At 42.1% G+C, this 19,287-nt stretch overlaps 2 protein-coding genes across 11 annotated transcripts in view; both read right to left on the minus strand.

The window, feature by feature from the left end:
* Positions 1-14,045, minus strand: part of LOC115106941 (non-muscle caldesmon-like) — a 54,319-nt gene extending 40,274 nt beyond the window's left edge. For 3 of the 9 annotated variants that reach the window (XR_010460722.1, XR_010460723.1, XM_065008173.1), the window contains exon 1: positions 13,855-14,042. The gene's annotated coding sequence lies outside the window, so the exon portion shown is untranslated. Of the gene's footprint in view, positions 1-13,854 lie in introns of all 9 variants that reach the window. The other 6 variants (XM_065008172.1, XM_065008171.1, XM_065008168.1 and 3 more) reach the window with 5 other exon arrangements.
* Positions 1-19,287, minus strand: part of LOC115106942 (troponin T, cardiac muscle-like) — a 309,390-nt gene that overhangs the window by 52,972 nt on the left and 237,131 nt on the right. The gene's annotated exons all lie outside the window — the stretch shown is intronic.

Consider the following 19,287-nt stretch of genomic DNA (forward strand, 5'->3'; position numbering starts at 1 on the left):
AAAGTGTGATATGTGGTGCAGTTATGTGTGTCTGATGGCAGTATATTCCAGACATGGAAAGCTCTCACAGAGAAAGCGGATTTACTAAAGGTGCTTTTCCTTAAGGGAACTATACAGTCACCTCTCATGGCAGACCTTGTGGATCTTCTGCCATATGTTTGGGTTTTCTGTTTAACAAAAATACTGAGTGGAGGGGGAGCCAGGCCATTTCAGATCTTGAATACAAGACATGCGTTGGGGTATTGCACAAGATTTTCCCAACTCAGGAGCTCATGCTTTCTGAGGATGTAACAGTGATGATGGCTATTGGGCTTCCTATCAAGCACTTTGAGAGCCTGTTTGTAGACAGACTGAATGGGTTTTAATGTTGTACAGCAAGCTTGGGCCCAACTAGTCAAGCAGTATGTTAAGTGGGGGAGTATCATAGATTTGAAGTACAGTTTTGCTACCTCTGTAGTCAAACAATTTCATATGAATCTAAATTAGCTAGGTTGAATTTGGTTATTTGAATGACCTTTTTCACATGCTTTTTAAAAGAGAGGTTGAAATCAAGTATGATGCCAAGGTACTTAAAATCAGATACCACCTGGAGCTTCTCCCCTGACACACAGACGTCTCGCTCAGTAGCATCTGTTGCCCTCTTTGTGAAGAACATGCAAACAGTTTTTTTCACATTGAGATGCAAACACGAGTCACTGAAATATAATTTGAAAATGTTCTGAGTTGATCCACATAATTATTATGACACAAAGCAGTGGCAACTGGAACACATGTTCTGGAACATACAAATGTATTTCTCATAAAGAAAAAACACAAGTATCATAAACATTTCTGACAAGTTTCCCTAAAAAAAAATATTTATGTTTTGCAGAGATTGAGAGACCCTTCGATTGCCAGAGGAAAAAAATGAGGTTATACTTTCGAGAGAAAAAAATGAGTGATTTATGTGCCTGGTCTGTATCACAGTGGGAGAAATGACTTCCTGTCATGCCTTTACATGGAAACGTACAAGCAGCACGAGCAGCAACGAAGCCATGACGTAACCGCTTACACACCAGGAGAAGCTTGTGAGGCCTGCTCAGATCATGACGGACTGAATCAGACACTGATAGATGTTTGTGTATCTCCTTTTGTTCTGTCTGTGTCTACCCAGGGGGCCATGTTGCCCCTCAGAAAATTGGTACCATGACCACTGCTTCAAAATGACACGTTTTACCTCAGAGCATACATTTTCATCAATCCGATCGTTTAGCCATGCGCAAATCAGTAAATCCGGCTGCGGAATGCGCTTTCTGAAGCGTCGCGCAAGGATATTCAAGGGTATTGTGTGACAAGAGATCTTTCAAAATAAGGGGCCTGTTGCATTCCTGGGGAGAGATAGGAGAAAGATAGAGGAGAGAGTACCAGCGAGAGAGAGAGAGGATTAAGATTCTAGCTCTAGCACAATGACCTCACCGAGGGCTATTACTCTGAGTGAATGGGAAAGGTGGAGAGGTCCAGCATTTAGGCTGCTCCGAGACTCACTTGTAAAAACATTTTGGTTTGTTTAGTGAACAAATACTTTTTTTTTTTTTTTTTAATCACTGTCAGGATAACTGATTATAATGGAGCTCATTGTGACGGCTGCCGGTGCTGTTTTTGTTTCGGACGAAATACGAGGAAGAGATAAAGGACGAGGTCTGTTGCTCTTTGCATCCAAGCATCACTCAGCAGGCCTGAGCACATCTGTACGAGGGGGTGGGGTGGGTCACTGCATTGGGGCTAAAGGCCAGGTGTGACACTAAGAGGTGTTCAGTAGCGGTACAGATTGATGAATGGGAGTGGAAACCGTGACCAGAGACGAGGGCTAATTTATCAGTCAAGCTCCGCTCTTCCATAAACTCCTGTCTGTTGAGGTTCTCATTGCACTGCCAAAACAACGGTCTTAACTGTGATGCGATGGATGTAACTAAGCTGTACCCTGGTCGAGTCTACTTCCCACCACCACAACCAAATCCCTCTGTGAGATATCCGTGAGTGAACTGGTTCTAAACCTTCCCCTTGATTTTGAAGAGCCATATCAACAACACCACCTTCTTAGACAGAAACAAGGAGTCTCCTATTCCAACCCTCTCGGTGTTCTAGAGATGCCTTGCTTACGACGCAATGTCTAGGTCTGTCTGGGTGTAATAAATATGAATGTCTATATGCGTGTTTGCCTCTAGTGTAAACATAGCTCACCTTAAGACTCTGAGCCTGCAGCTAGCTCAGTGTAAAGACCGTGTGACATAATAGTAATCGATAGTTGTGAGGTTCAGCTCCTCAAGACCATACATTCCTGTCTGAGTGGAGAGAGGAGACAACCCTTCTCGTGCCTCAGTGTTCTCCTATCCTGGAGGCTAGGCTATGCTAGAGGAGATCTCGTTTCTGTGCATATTTCTGCTGGCTGTTATTATTAGTGTCGCAGGGGGTCAGAGGTCCGTCCAGGACGGGTTGCAACTCTGTGTGCCCCCCCCAGGGTGATAGTGGGGGCCAGAAGCCATTGATCTCCATAAAGCATAGGTATAGCTCTCTTCTCCTAGTCCTGTCTGTCAATGGGCCCCATCCAGACGCAACATCCACACGCAGTAGCATAGCCATTTTTGTCAGTGAAACATCTTGACCATTGACGGTTTGCTAAATTATGTCAACTCAGCAGTGCTTGTCTGTCAGGACAGAAGGCCATTCCTTCTCTTCTTCGCTCCTCATCCCTGTGGCTCTGACTTCTGACTCTGCTGCCAGGCATTCCAGGAAACACTATAGCTCTAGGAGACATAACAAAGCACTCACTCAGTCTCTTTCTATCCCAGCCGCTCTCCCTTCCATCTTTCTCTTCCCATCTGCCCATTCTCTCGCTCACCGTCTCCTCTCGCTCTCCCACCACTCCTTTTTTCTCTCCCTCTGTCTCACTCACTCGGTCTTGTCCGGTCTTGGAAGCCTCGTGGTTAGTTCTCTCGTGAGTGTCTTAAGTATTTTTGTACAATGGCGCATTGCCTCAGTTATACTATGAAGTATTTTTTTTACGTGCCTCCTAACGCTACGTCACTGACACAACTCTAGATAAGAGCATCACTCCTCTTCAACGTGAGGCGACTTTTACTGCCAAACGAAGGATAAAAATTCAGCTTTTGTAGGTTAATGTACGTTATTTAAAGCGTCTACTTCCCAAATCTAGTAGAATAACACATCTCAGACAACCATGAAATTGTAAATAATTAAGTCGTCAGGTTTAGGAGAGTGCTTAGGTTCCCATTTATAGGGGTTCGTTCCGTTTTAGCTTGGCAAAACTGGAAATGAGATGACAAATCCAAAACCCCCCCAGGTTTCTTTTCTGCTAGTAATCTGTTCAGAAGGAAAACCATCTCCTTCTCACATGATACCCATCCACCTGTGCCACCTCTGAACAAGCACACACACCTTATTCACTTCCAGCCTGTTCCCTCTGTTTATTATGTAATGAGCCTGAGTGACTGGTATTTCATTTCAGACGGGCTCAAACTCCGGGCCAAGCAGGGCTGGTGTACCATTACTGGTCATTAACTTTAACGTGAGCTAATGGCTTCTCATTATCCAAGGTGGTCCCCCAGATGTCTGTCATAGTAAACGGGTGGCACAGAGCTTTAGGGACAAGAGCATTCAGACATCCTCTTCTCTGTCCCAGGGAACAGGCCAACCTGGGGCAGACATTGACACAGGCCTCCCCCTAACAAGCCTTCATTGTTCTACTTTTCCCCTCAGCTGCTGGGTTCATTAAAGCAGGGCTTAATGAGGCCAGCCAGCTTATCCCACCCCCCTTCTCTTCTACCCTCACCCCTAGTACCCAACCCAATCCATCCCAAAATCTCGAACCCCATCAACCACACACCTTCTACTACCCTCCTCACCCCTATTCATCCAAACCCTCTACCCTACTCAACTACCTCACACCCACCCACCAAACCAACCCTTTAAATCTACTCCCATCTCACCCAACGTCATACGCACACACTCCTTCCCTCTCCCATCCCCTCCTCTCCCCAAACCTAATCGCATGTGTACATTCTATTCAACCCAACTCACTCAGTTAGCCTTGTCTTGTCTTAGCTAGCTAGCAGAACGCTCCTCCTCATGAAGATCTCTCATCGGATGAATGCAGACGAGAGCCATTAGCGCTAACGGGCCTGTAATTAAGAAGCGCTCACTCTCCTTTAATGAGCGTGCTCACTTCGTTTAGTCTAACCGTGCATTGCGTAAATAAGCAGCGGGGCCTAGCAGATTTGCTCCATTGTCTTTGGGTAACCTAGCATCACACTTGTTATCGAGTTGCTTGTTTAGAGTTGTTGTTTTGTTGACATAGTGTCCTCATCTTGGCATGTGTGTAATTGGCTGATTGCCACTTCTTTTTGCATTTCAATTTGTTAGCCGGTTTTCTCGGTCTGTCAGACTGTTGATGCTACAGATCGGGTCTTGTTCCATTAAATAATTAGGCCTGCTCATATCTTTAATTCAAGATGGCCGCCTGTTAGGTAGAAGGGTTTATTTTCAAATAGTAATACTTGTCAAACTACTTCACTAAGAAAATACTTGGACCAAGCAATATATCAGCTAGCTTCCTACAAGTGTATGCAGGAGAGTTGAAACCCAGCATGAATCCGAATCTGTCCCTTCTTAGCAGAGTTTTGGCTAGCACCAGACCCATTGCCCTAGACCTGGGCTGTTTAACAATAACATGACTGATGGTTTCTCCCAATCACCTTGAGCAGGTCTCTTATGAGGTAAGACCCTCAGCCTCTCTCCCATGCAGAGGAGCTCTGATTAAAACCCCTGTCAAAAGGCAGTGGCAACATCCCAACGGGCACCATATTTCCTATATAGTGCACAACTTTTGATCAGAGCCCTATGGACTCTGGTCAAAAGTAGTGCACTATTAAGGGAATAGGGTACCATATAGGACGGAGGCAGTCCACCTGCCAGCTCCATGTTACCCAACAGTGAAGTGAATTTATGAATTACCCGATGGTACTGAAAGGATTCCAAACTAACAAATTCAAGCTGGGCTCAGGTCTCGCACAGTACTATATATGGATGAAGGGGATACTTACATTCCCCTTTCTCTGAAGTGGGGGAGAAGTCTTTGGCATTATTAGGTGCCAGGAGAAAGAGAGAAACACAACACACAATAAACAAAATAACTGCTACATTGGGGCTGGATCCTCCATGTCAGCCATTTTAGATGCTTTGATCTTCAGCTTTAAATCAGATTCCATTGCCTTCCTCTGTATGGAGCAATGACATGTGAATAGGAAAATAATTGGAAGGGGAGATCTGCTCGCTGCTCGGCTTCTCTCGTTGCTTGTAATACATTCCTGAGCAACCCTGAGAGGCTTGTATGTCAATGCCTGAATATGCTTCTGATTACGAGGGACAGAGTACACTCAATAAACTCTTAGACCATTAGTACTGCTCCTAATACCAGCCAGAACGCAGACCCCCAGACTGGGCTGGCTAATTCAGGTGGGTAACATTACTGGAGACAATAAATAAAAATAACAAAAAAGGTCTGCACCTTTAAAAACATAACACTTGGCTCCAACAGGAGAAATGGCAGCGGTCATGGCTTCGGATTGCTGCTGTGCAAGGGAGCGTTGTCCGAAGCTGTAGTCCTGATCCAGACAGGTCAGAATGATCCAACCAGTCTAAAGAGTACTGACACTGTAGTTCCAAGAGTCACATCTTTTGAACTGAAGCAGCACAATCAGCGTAATGAACCGACAAAGTTTGTTACATCATTTATTTATTTATTTTTTAAAGGGGGGGGGGAGATGTAACTACATACTGACTCCAGCTAAAGTGTTAATCAAAGTACTGTAGTGTTACAACTAGCGCAGCGCAGCACATCAGCATCCTGTGTCATACCAGTCAGAGCCTAGACTTGTGTGACACACAGATGAGCAATATCCTCATCTCTCGTGTGCTCTCACAGTACGGAGAGTCAGCAATAAAGTGCAGAATCCTGTCTCCAGAACCCTACGCCTGCATAACTCGAGATCTCACAGTACGGAGAGTCAGCAATAAAGTGCAGAATCCTGTCTCCAGAACCCTACGCCTGCATAACTCGAGATCTCACAGACACACAAATCATCCACTGATGTCAATCGGAGAACTCAATGACGCAAATCCTCCAGTTTCTCGAATTAAAAGACACCACTCTGCGTGTCTGAGCATGAGGTAAATCCAAACGGCTGTATACGAATGGTAAATCCCCTTGTTACCTAAGAGCCCCGATTCCTCCAGCTGCTCTGTCCCATGAGAGCCAGCATTCATCATGAAATCCCCACACTCCCCATCGCACTCACCACCTCCACCATCCATACAGTACCACACACACAAAATATTACAAAGTAACTGGTTTTAACACGAGAAAACATAGGCAAAAGTTCAGTAAACTTGATGCGTTTGCTACATTTTCCTCATATGTTCATTCAACTAGTAATTGTTATTTTGGGCTGTGGAACTAGTTACACACAGTGATTTTGACATACAACATTTTCATACATAATTACATTTATACAGTAATTAGCATTCAACATGTCCTCGCCTGGGATTTGAACTCACAACTACTCCAGTCACAGCGGTCTAATCTTCCAGCTACGTCACCTTGTCTGTGTCAATAACCGATTTCACCTGTATTCCTACACATTGGACTTAAAAGTAAACCTCAGATCTGTTAAAAAGTACACTTTATCATAGTGATTAAGGAATAACATTAAAAACAAACATGTCATATGCCCCACCAAGAACTATACAGAAAAAGCTCAAATTGCTTAAATAAGTCAATCAAATCAATAATGAGAGAATAGTCAGATTAATTGATACAAACATGGTGGAGTAGCAGGAAGCTTGTAATGCCGTGAACCAAGAGATTGTGAGTTCAAATCCCAGGTGAGGACATGTTGAATAACAATTACTGCGTAAATTAACATGCACAATGTAATCATGTGTGTCAAATATGTAAGTTGAAAACATTGGAAGTTAAGATGCCAGAAATAATCATTTCCAGTTGAATGAGCATATGAGACAAATTGAGCAAAGACATCATTTGTTATGATAAGTTCAGGTAACACTTTGACCAAAAAGTTGACTAAACCCCCCCAAAAATATGTGGAACCAGTTATTTAATAATAATTAGTTGAAGCAACTAAATTTGCGGGTGTTTTATTTTTTAAAGTGCACACACACGCACACGCACACACACGTCTGTTCCCTCATACCCGTGTCCCTACTCATAGACTCTCTCTCCATCTCCAAAAAAACATGACCTCACTCTTCCTCCACTCAATAGCATCTTTCACACACACTGTTGGGATTTACCTCACTATATTACCTATAGGACCTTTAATTCCACCAGTAACCTAAAATATGAGACTTTTAAAAAGATGATTTTAAGGCCTTGATCAGCTATGTTTGTTTAGTTTTGGGGGCCGAGGAGAGGCGGAGAGAGAGAGAGGAGGGAGGAGAGGGAGAGAAGGAGGAATGTTAGCTGTCTGTAAAAGGGGGGGGGGTGAAGAGACTTAGTGCCAGGGGACTGGTTGAAGCACTAGGCATGTCTGTGGTCCCTGTGGGTAGACGCCAAAGGAAAACACAGAGCAAATCAGCTCGCAGAGACATTTCCTGTGCTTGTTTTATCAGATGAGGAAAGAAGCCCAGGGGCAAAAGGCTTGCTCAACAATGTTACACACTTTCAGCCCCGTCGTTGTTTTGGGAACTGAACAGAAGACATCTTTGGAGGATGACATAAGTAGTAGTGTATGAGTCTCGGGGTAGTGAACTGAACTCACACTCCCACGATCACCCCCAACCTTGAAATCTATACTTTGGGGCAAAAACATTTAACTTATAAGACTTGGGTTGAGTAAGCCAAGGGTTCCTGAACCATCTCCCATCCACTAAAAAGAGAGTTGGTTGTGTTGTGAGTGAGTTGGATGTGAAAATATCCGTATACAGCTGGTGGACTTCTGGAGGCCTCGCTGCCTGCCAACTGGCATTCGATGGGTAAATGTGCCAATTATCAACAGTCTGCCATGCTACCAATTAGGGAATCTGGCCTTGAACGATAGCACTTCAAAGTCTGAGAAATGTGGGAGAGGTTTGATCTAACAGGCCTTCTAATCTGAGCCACAGCGAAAAGAACGAGTGTCAGCGTTCTTCTTCATCATCCAAACTCTTCGTTCCCCAGAAGAGTCCGACTACTTCCAGAGTCTATCCATACCAAGGACTGAGGAGACATACGAGCCTGGTATGGCACGGGTTCTAATGCAATGCAGAACCTTTCCATTGCAACCTGGCTGGGTAATGAAGAACAACAAACAGAATATAAAGTTGAATTACAAAGAGGATTTCATGCCATAAGAGGAAAGATTATATATTACTAACAAAACATCTGTAAACCAGTTATTGCATATTTGCTGGGTCCAAAATAAACAAAATCTAGTTTCAGTTTCAGCTGGCTGCTCTTACTTCACAAATTAGGAATGCCCCATTTGCCCCCATTTTTTGATCGTCACCAGTTAAGAGTTAAGCAGATTCCTGTTTTTTTTCCTCTCTCAAATTTTCCAAATGTGCTCCAACTTACTGTGTGGTTCTGGGTACAGTGCATTCAAATTACATGCTATCATATTCAAAGCAGAAAATAAATAACAGTGAGTATGCTGTGGCCAGAGTCCAGGGCAGAATCACTTGAGGTTTAGTTCCATGTCAATCATCCTCCACTTCAAATTAACTGAACGCTCCACGGGAACAGTTGTCGAGAGGACACAAATTTGAGCTTTGGGCTCCAATTAGACTTCTCCCTTGGAGACATTGATGATGTTGACTCTTTTGATCAGAGATGAAGAAGAGACATCTTTGTTGCGTAACCAATTGCATATAAAGATGGCTACTCGATCCCACAAATATATCTTGAGGCGGCAAATCTGCATAAAATCAACCCAAGTGGCAATAAACTGAACGAGGCAAAAACATGCTTGACAGACAAGTTGTCCATTATAAGACAAACCAGAAAATATGCTCTGGCGAACTCGGAGAACACTGCGTGTGTTTGGATTTACATGTCAACATGTAATAATTTAGAACTCCTTGCAGAACATTTGACAAACATAAATTGAATATATTATCGGTAAACAATGGCAATAACAAAAACTAACAGTTTATGTTACACAATTTCCGATGCGAGTTCTCTTTTTTCGTACTTAATTTTAGTTGGCAGCCTCTCTGTGGCGGTAATAGTAACTGTAGGCTGCAGCAGAGATATAAAGGACTTCTAGAACTGAATAGTGCAGTGGATTAAAGCTCTGCCTCGCACCACAGAGGCACTGCAAAACTATAGGTCTGCATTTACACAGGCAGCCCAATTCTCATCTTTTTCCACTAACTGGTCTTTTGACCAATCAGATCAGCTCTGAAAAATATCGGACATGAAAAGATCTGATGTGATTGGTCAAAATTGGGCTGCCTTTGTAAAACGCAGCCAGACTCAGAGTGAAAAATAAAACGAGACATTTCTCATGAATCCTAAGAGGACACCACCTTTAAAAGACATTATGCTTCAACTAGCCTTCTCTCAAATACTGTGTCTAACAAATAGCCTTCCCTCATAACCACAGTGTCTCCAGGCACTCCTTGAAAGAGAGAGGGCCTGGATTAACATTGTCATTAACAACTGTATCAGCTTCTCAACCCTGAAGACAGTGGTATTGATTCCAGAGTAGAATGTGTGTTTTCACACCTGCAGGGAGCTTGAACACAAGTAGCTCAGGTCAGTCGGAGAGCAATGAAAAGTTATCTAGTACAGTTAAGGGGGGATCTACTATATTGTTTGTGAATCCAAAGGCTGCATCAAAGCCCTGCCCTTGGCCACAATCTATCGCATGCTCCAGGGTCAAGCCTCAAGTCTATGTCCAAGTCCCATCCCAATGTTCTAACCTCCGGCCAACTAGACCTAAACTCCCTTCTCTAGTCCTCGAGGGCGTATTCTCCTCCCTTCACTGGTCTGAAGCCCATCTTTACGTCGTTTTGAGTCATGATTAAGGTTATGGAAGAACTGATCCTGAAACATTATGTAAATGAAGGGCAGAGAGAGAGAGCAGAGTAACGACAGCCTGTAATGCACAGGGCAAACCAGACTCCGGAAACCCAGGGCAGTGTTCCCTACATCCTGCCCGGGCCCTAGCCAAACCCTTGTTATCACTGTGCAGAATTACCTCCAGATCTCCCCCTCCCTCTCTCGCTCGCTCTCCATACAGCACAGCACATTACCCAGGCTCTTTATACGCTAAACAAAAGTAGCCGAAAGAGGCAAAAAAGAGGCAGAAAGAGACTAAAAAATAAGCCCGGCTGTTATGCATTCCAAAGGCTATATCAATCGTCTGTCAGCAGGTTCAATCTGTTCCTTATAAGACAAGGGCATTCCCCAAACACTGCAGTGTTATCAGATACAGCTTCATGGACAATTACTGTGCTGTCTAGCTCGGAGCATTCTGCAGCTCCATAGCCCCCGAACCCCATTTTCTACCGTTCACTCACTTCATACTAACTGCTTTGTAATCAACCTGAGATCAAACGGAAGGCCGAGATAGACTACGTTGGAAAAAAAGAAGAAAAAAAGGTGGTTGGCCCAAACTATTTGGGTGGATTCATTTGGAGTTATTGCACATCTCACTGAAATGCTTTACTGTACCACAATGCGGTGAGATGAGAGAGAGAAAGAGAGAGACAAGGTTCTTGGAATACCACACACTGTTTGGACAGTGTTGAATCAATGAGTAGCCTTCTACAGCCCATTATAACATCAGCGTTTCCTGTTGCTTTGATAAACTTAGATATCAAGTTGATTACTCCGATTAATCATGGTTTAACTGGGCTCAGCTGGTCCTGTGTAGCATCAGCTAGACCTACATAGGGATAAAGATTCTAGCCAACCCAGTACAGATGGTTAAGCCTATCCCTGATGAGGGCCACGGCTGTCAGTTGGACCCCCAGTGGAGAGGATCTGACCTGATGGATCCTTTGCTTTCATGACATCCCTTGGCTCAGGCAATTGAAGACAGCTAGTATTCGTCTACAAGAGACAGTAAAATCCCACGCCACAGCACAAGGCCACAGTTTACAGTTGGAGAAGGTCCAATTATATTCATCCCAAATATTTAGGGATGACAGCAAATCAAAGGAAACTGCTTTTAAGTGAAACATTATTCATTTTGTGTAAAGGAGGATGTTGTTTTGTTTGTTCTTCATAACTTGAGGTATTATCCAGTTAAAACTAATGCATTTGTAACGTAATTATTTATAGACAGTTGAAGTCGGAAGTTTACATACACTTAGGTTGGAGTCATTAAAACTCGTTTTAACCACTCCACAAATTTCTTGTTAACAAACTATAGTTTTGGCAAGTCAGTTAAGACATCTACTTTGTGCATGACAGGTAATTTTTCCAACAATTGTTTACCGACTATTACTTCACTTATAATTCACGGTATCACAATTCCAGTGGGTCAGAAGTTTACATACACTAAGTTGACTGTGCCTTTAAACAGGTTGGAAAATTCCAGAAAATTATGTCATGGCTTTAGAAGCTCTCATAGGCTAAATTACATCATTTGAGTCAATTGGAGGTGTGAATGTATTTCAAGGCCTACCTTCAAACTCAGTGCCTCTTTGCTTGACATCATGGGAAAATCAAAAGAAATCAGCCAAGACCTCAGAAAAACATTGTAGACCTCCACAAGTCTGGTTCATCCTTGGGAGCAATTTCCAAATGAGTGAAGGTACCACGTTCATCTGTACAAACAATAGTACGCAAGTATAAACACCATGGGACCATGCAGCCATCATACCACTCAGGAAGGAGACGCGTTCTGTCTCAGAGGAGAACGTAATTTGGTGCGAAACGTGCAAATCAATCCCAGAACAACAGCAAAGTACCTTGTAAAGATGCTGGAGGAAAACGGGTACAAAAGTATGTATATCCACAGTAAAACAAGTCCTATATCGACATAACCTGAAAGGCCTCTCAGCAAGGAAGAAGCCACTGCTCCAAAACCACCAAAAAAAAGCCAGACTACGGTTTACAACTGCACATGGGGACAAAATCGCACTTTTTGGAGAAATGTCCTCTGGTCTGATAGAACTGTTTGGCCATAATCACCATCGTTATGTTTGGAGGGAAAAGGGGGAGGCTTGCAAACTGAAGAACACCATCCCAACAGTGAAGAACGGGGGCAGCATCATGTTGTTGGAGTGTTTAGCTGCAGGAGGGACTGGTGCACTTCACAAAATAGATGGCATCATGAGATAGGAAAATTATATGGATGTATTGAAGCAACAAAGTCAAGGTATTGTAGTGGCCATCACAAAGCCCTGACCTCAATCCTATAACATATTTGTGGGCAGAACTGAAAAGTGTGTGCGAGCAAGGAGGCCTACAAACCTGACTCAAACCTAAAACAAAAATAGAACTGTTTGGCCATAATGACCAGGAAAAGGGAGGAAAAGGGGAAGGCTTACAAGCCGAAGAACACCATCCCAACCGTGAAGCACGGGGGCAGCAGCATGTTGTGGGGGTGCTTAGCTGCAGGAGGGACTGGTGCACTTCACAAAATAGATGGCATCATCAGTAGGAAGATTATGTGGATATATTGAAGCAACATCTCAAGACATCAAGTTAAAGCTTGGTCGCAAATGGGTCTTCCAAAAATGGACAATGACCCCAAGCATACTTCCAGTTTTGGCAAAATGGCTTAAGGGCAACAAAGTTAAGGTATTGGAGTGGCCATCACAAAGCCCTGACTTCAATCCAATAGAAAATGTGTGGGCAGAACTGAAAAAGCATGTGCGAGCAAGGAGTCCTACAAACCTGACTCAGTTACACCAGCTCTGTCAGGAGGAATGGGACAAAATTCACCCAACTTATTGTGGGAAGCTTATGGAAGGCTACCCGAAACGTTTGACCCAAGTTTAAATTGTTTAAGGCAATGCTATCAAATACTAATTGAGTATGTAAACTTCTGACCAACTGGGAATGTGATGAAAGAAATAAAAGCTGAAATAAATCGTTCTCTACTATTATTCTGATATTTCACATTCTTAAAATAAAGTGGTGATCCTAACTGACCTAAGACAGATAATTTTTACTAGGATTAAATGTCAGGAATTGCACAAAACTGAGTTTAAATGTATTTGGTTAAAGTGTATGTAAACTTCTGACTTTAACTGTTGGTATAATTGATCCTAGAGTTAGCCCACTGGCAAATACCAATCAAAAGCATAATTAAATCAACGACACATTTCCTGAAATTGTCAATTGATATGCAGCCTATGTATTGTCTATTATAAGGGAGAGAGATCTGGCTCACATCCCACTCCATGAGTTTGGAGACTGCCTCCTCATATTTGTCTGATAATAATCTATGGCATGGGGCAGCGGGGACATTCCAGAATTCACATTCAGATCGGTAATAGGTTTTCTAAAGTGATTTGCCATAAAATATTATACTCGATAACAACCACATTTGATTTACAATGCGCAAATCATCTACATCGACTCTTTAATTCTTTATAGTTTAAGTTAAAATTATTGAAAAAATGCTAACCGCAGGATAGCCACATTATTAGGAAACTGCTGGGTGTGTGCACCCTGTGCAGTTTGCTGTAGAAATCTATCATTTTAAAATTACATATCTAATCAATTGCAGCATCGCACAGCACAAAAAGATCATCGCACAAGTTGTAATCAATAAGCACTACGCAAATTTCACCAAGTTGGATAAACAACACAAACAACTTCGGAAGCGCAAAACGTACCTATTGAGTTCAGCAAGTAAACGATTGTTCTTTCACCGGGTTAGCAAACAACCACGAAGCAGGCCAGTCAATGTAGAGAGACAGAATCTGCCTTCCGATCGGTCTGCTCCACGGTATTCAATAATAGGCTACTACAAAGCGCAAGCCCCTCCCTTCAAAACATAATCGCACACATCTCTCATATGTTTACAGTTGAAGAGCCCTGTGCATATTGCCCTTAGTCTGGTCCAAGTGCTGCTTAGGCTATGTATTTTTTAAAAACACGATGTCAAAAGTCAAAAACTCAGGCCATCACTTCGTAAAAAAGTGAGGAAATAAATGCCGACATTGAAAGTTCTTACAACCCCAAATAATCTAAAAACTGATTTGCTGAATGCCCTTTTTTTGGTTATCCTTCAAGGGGCCTCTGAAAGAAAATCCTCTGTCAGGAAAGATCATGTGAAATGTTAATCTTGGCGAAAAAGGGTACTTCTGCTCAAACAAACACTTAGAGACTGGTGTAAAAAGCTATTTAGAAAGGACTCAAAATATCCCCAATTTCAGCAGTTTCCTAATTACTCGGGATTAACCAAGTAATAAAGTGAGACTTTGTATTGCAGGGCACCTTTAAACGTTATTTAGACAACATTCTTACTCGATCAGTTATGTAATAGCCTACTTAAAAAAAAAAAAACATTTGTTTGAGTTTATCATCTTTCTGGTCCATTGTGACCTTTTCTTTCCAACAACTTTTAAGCAAAATGAAGTTGAAAAGCGTATTTTCCAGATGTTGACGTCAGGTACATTTTAGGTGCTGAATTAAAGGAGAAAATTAGCATTTTCCAGACTCGAAAATACGTATTTTCCATATGTTGAAATCAGGTGCATTTTAGGTGCTAAATGAAAGGTGAAAATACATATTTTCTGGACATTGAAAATACTTAATTTACAAATGTTCTCAGTGTAAGCACAATAATACTTGTTCAAGCCTCTTAATATAAGAAAGAGGAGCCAACTGAAGACTGCAATATAATATTCATTATTGTTCCCATCGGTCATTGTGTACAGTGCATTCAGAAAGTATTCAGACCACTTGACTTTTTCCACATTTTGTTACATTACAGCAAAAATGTATTAAATTGTCCCCACCCCCTCATCTACACACAATACCCCATAATGACAAAGAAAAACAGTTTTATAAATTTATTTAAAAATTTAAAAAAACTGAAATATGACATTTACATAAGTATTCAGACCCTTTACTCAATACTTTGTTGAAGCACCTTTGGCAGTGATTACAGCCTCGAGTCTTCTTGGGTATGACGCTACAAGCTTGGCACACCTTTATTTGGGGAGTAACTCCCATTCTTCTCTGCATATCCTCTCAAGCTCTGTCTGGTTTGATGGGGAGTGTCGCTGCACAGCTATTTTCAGGTCTCTCCAGAGATGTTCGAGCGGGTTCAAGTCCGGGCTCTGGCTGGGCTACTCAAGGACATTCAGAGACTTGTCCTGAAGCCACTCTTGTGTTGTCTTGGCTGTGTGCTTAGGGTCGTTGTTTTGTTGGGAGGTGAACCTTTGCCCAAGTCTAAGGTCCTGAGTACTCTGGAGACAGTTTTCATCAAGGATCTCTCTATACTTTGCTCCATTCATCTTTCCCTGAATCCTGACAAGTCTCCCAGTCCCTCCTGCTCAAAAACATATCCACAGCATAATGCTGCCACCACCATGCTTCACCATAGGGATGGTGCCAGGTTTCCTCCAGACATGATGCTTGGCATTAAAGCCAAAGAGTTCAATCTTGGTTTCATCAGACCAGAGGATCTTGTTTCTCATGGTCTGAGAGTCTTTAGATGCCTTTTGGCAAACTCCAAGCGGGCTGTCATGTGCCTTTTCCTGAGGAGTAGCTTCCATCTGGACACTACCATAAAGGCCTGATTTAGTGGAGGCCCTTCTACCCCGATTGCTTAGTTTGGCAGGGCAGCGAGCTCTAGGAAGAATATTGGTGGTTCCAAAATTCTTTCATTTAAGAATGATAAAGGCCACTGTGTTCTTGGCGACCTTCACTGTGGAGAAACGTTTTTGTACCCTTCCTCAAATCTGTGCCTCGACACAATCCTGCCTCGGTGCTCTATGGCTAATCCTTCAACATCACGATTCAGTTTTTGCTCTGACGTGAATTGTCAACTGTGGGACCTTATATTGACAGGTGTGTGCCTTTCCAAATCATGTCCAATCAATTGAATTTACCACAGGTGGACTCCAATTAAGTTGTAGAAACAGCTCAAGGATGATCAATAGAATAAGATACAGCTGAGCTGAATTTTTAGTCTCATAGCAAAGGGTCGGAATACTTATGTAAATAAGGTATTTCCGTTTATTGTTTTTAATAAATGTGCAAATGTCTCTAAAATTCTGTATTTGCTTTGTCATTATGGTACAGTGTGTAAATTGATTAGGATTTTAGAATATGGATGTCACATAACAACATTTTGAACATGTCAATTACTCTGAATACTTTCAAAATACACTGTACTTAAGCTCACTTTTCAAAAGCATTAAACTATCAGTGACGCTATTCACAATAGTATACCTTACTAAATAAATCAACACACCACTTCAATTACAATAACATTGTCAGTAACGGTTACAGAATGTTTTTTTTTCTTGCTATGACTGGGATATGCTGTTATTTATCTACCTTAATTGAATGCACTAAGTCGGCCTGGATAAGAGCATCTGCTGACTGACCAAAATGTAAATGTAAAAACAAACAATTGCAAATCATGCTGGGAATTATTCTAATGAGCTCCACCTCCAAACACATACACATTTGGTCTATGCGGACCAGGTCTATGGGATCAATATCATGCCAAATATATTCGCAAATGTAAATCAACAATCCACAAATATAAATTATTTTCCACAAATGTAAATCACCAATACACAAATGTAAATCACTTTCCACAAATGTAAATCAACAAGCCACAAATAAAAATGGGTTTCCACTAATGTAATTCGTTATCCACAAACAAACACCTTTTGATTTGTATTTGTAAATCAAGGGCCTTAAGTAAAATGACTGGCATAAAGATTTGAACATAAGAGAGACTTGCACAAACATGACAGAGATGGCTAACCTGCAACTCTGTATTTGGTAGCGCTTAGGTCACCTGACTTTTGGTAGGGATTTAGGACAAGAAAATGATAAGAAGTTCTCATGCGTAGACAAGAAGTTCTCACACATTGAAAAAAGTTATCACGGTAGAAAACGATTTGTAGTCGTAGAAAAAAAGTTGACCCCATAAAAGTTTATCCCTGCAGGCGGTTACTGAGTCCGAGGTGCTAAAGGAGGTCCTTAAACTTGACCCTAAAGAAACATCTGGGTCAGATGGTTTAGACCCTTTCTTCTTTAAGGTTGCTGCCCCTATAATGGCCAAACTTATCTCTGACCTTTTTAACTTGGCTCTCCTCTCTGGGGAGGTTCCCATTGCTTGGAATGCAGCCACAGTTAGTCCTTTATTTAAAGGGGGAGATCAAGTTGATCCTAACTGTTATAGGCCTATTTCTATTTTGCCCTGTTTATCAAAAGTGTTGGCTTTCTTGACGTCTATAGTATTCTCTCTGGTATGCAATCTGGTTCCCACTCAGGTTATGGATGTGTCACTGCAACCTTAAAGGTCCTCAATGATGTCACCATTGCCCTTGATTCTAAGCGATGTTGTGCTGCTATTTTATTGACCTGGCCAAAGCTTTTGATACGGTAGACCATTACATTCTTGTGGGCCGGCTAAGGACTATTGGTGTCTCTGAGGGGTCTTTGGCCTGGTTATAAAGTTAGAACATCTGCTGTCTCAGCCACTGCCTGTCACCAAGGGTGTACCCCAAGGTTCGATCTTAGGTCCCACGCTCTTCTCAATTTACATCAACAACATAGCTCAGGCAGTAGGAAGCTCTCTCATCCATTTATATTCAGATGACGCAGTCTTATACTCAACTGGCCCCTCCACGGAATTTGTGTTAAATGCTCTACAACAAAGCGTTCTTAGTGTCCAACAAGCTTTCTCTGTCCTTAAACTTGTTCTGAACACCTCCAAAACAAACGTCATGTGGTTTGGTTAGAAGAATACCCCTCTCCCCACAAGCGTGATTACTACCTCTGATGGTTTAGAGCTTGAGGTAGTCACCTCATACTAGTACTTGGGAGTATGCTATACAGTACACTGTCCTTCTCTCAGCAGATATCAAAGCTGCAGGCTAAAGTTACATCCAGACTTGGTTTCCTCTATCGTAATCACTCCTCTTTCACCACAGCTGCCAAACTAACCCTGATTCATATGACCATCCTACTCACGCTGGATTATGGAGAAGTAATTTATAGATCGGCAGGTACTGGTGCTTGGGGAGCGATGGGCAACGATGCTTTGAGGGTGACTTGTCAATGTGTGCAGAGGGTCCCTGGTTTAAGCCAGGTTTTGGCGAGGAGAGGGACGGAAACAATACGGTTACAAAGTCTGATTCCTACACCTCCCCTCTACGTTTAGCATGCCTCTCCTGTGGGAATGGTTAGAGGCCTCAGGAAAACGTATGTCTCCTTAATGTTCATCATCTGTGCAACATGAGACAGCGGATGGATTATAATCATTTACAATGTATGACATATCCTTCACATTTAGTGGTGCTATCACACTGGCCAGCTAATTCAACTATTTGGGTGATGAACAGGTGTACACCGCAATAGTGTTGCAAACATAGAGTAATCTAGGGTTAGGTTTTTGATTATTTACGTTGGACATGCTATGGGTACACATATGGTTAACATGTTATGGTTACCGTACTATAATTTATGCAGCCTTGAAAGGCAGGCATCAGCATGGCCCTCGATTTACAAATACAAATCAAAAGGTGTTTGTTTGTTTATGGTGAATGCATTTGTGAATAGCGATTCACATTTGTGGAAAGCGATTCACATTTGTGGAAAGCGATTCACATTTGTGGAAAGTGATTTACATTTCTGGATTGGTGATTTACATTTGTGGATTGGTGATTTACATTTGCGAATAAATTTGGCATGATATTGATCCCATACAGGGCCCTTAGTAATCAAGCATTTCAGAATTACTCCTAGGAATTGGGAATAAAGTATGACAGTGACCTAATTTAACTCACCGCTCAGAGTATGACATAAAAGGTAGTTATCAAGCGTCTCTCTCCTATTTTCAGCTATGAGTAGTAGTTAGTCTTGTGAGTTGATCTCAGTTGTTTGTTTTGTAGGCTATTCAATGTCCTGTTTTTATTGTTATATTAAAATGTAATCGTCATAAAATATAATTATAATGGTGTCGGACAATTGTAAAATTGGTTATTAGGACTATTTAGGTGAAATAATACTCGCCGGCACACAGGCGCATGAAAGGTTGGCAATGTGGTGAGGCTAATCGAACTCACCAAATTAGT

The sequence above is a fragment of the Oncorhynchus nerka genome, linkage group LG23 (assembly GCF_034236695.1).
Source record: "Oncorhynchus nerka isolate Pitt River linkage group LG23, Oner_Uvic_2.0, whole genome shotgun sequence".
Classification (NCBI taxonomy): domain Eukaryota; kingdom Metazoa; phylum Chordata; class Actinopteri; order Salmoniformes; family Salmonidae; genus Oncorhynchus; species Oncorhynchus nerka.